The sequence below is a fragment of the Tinamus guttatus genome, unplaced genomic scaffold, assembly GCF_059628265.1.
Source record: "Tinamus guttatus ecotype Peru unplaced genomic scaffold, ASM5962826v1 Tinamus_guttatus_pri_ptg000004l, whole genome shotgun sequence".
Taxonomy (NCBI): Eukaryota; Metazoa; Chordata; class Aves; order Tinamiformes; family Tinamidae; genus Tinamus; species Tinamus guttatus.
The window spans coordinates 13,812,343-13,812,869 of record NW_028288538.1 but is presented as its reverse complement, the minus strand read 5'-3'; positions in this window follow the sequence as shown (position 1 = coordinate 13,812,869).

The window sequence follows — 527 nt, the reverse complement described above, 5'->3', positions numbered from 1 at the left end:
ATGTTTAGTGCCATTAGGATATTAAACTTCAACATAATGAATTTTGGATATTAACAAGCTCATCTGCTTATAACTCTTACCACTAACAAGCTCAGTTCATGGAAAACAATTCCCTAAATATCAGAAATTCTTTACCTTTTTTTTCCCCCCAAAGCTTCAAGACCTGTAAAGAAAAAGGATATTAATAGAAAACTGTTCAAACAACATATCTGTCATCTCAAATGATCTGCAACCCTTCACTCCTTTATTAAAGGAAAAACTGAATTATCTGCAAAGTTCAGACTTTATGATAAGCACTGATATTTTAATTTTTCTCTCATCATATCCAAATGATAATATTACTGTCACTTTACCAGTATATTTTTCTGATATCCTAGAAACCTTCCATGAATTCTTCTAATAGTAGCAAAAAATGCTTGGGCAAAAAGATACACTTGATGGTCACCGTGTGTGCTCAAATTAATTTTTTTCAGAAAGGAATTTCAAGTGGCCATATTGTCACTGAAAAATAATAAGATAACAAACGC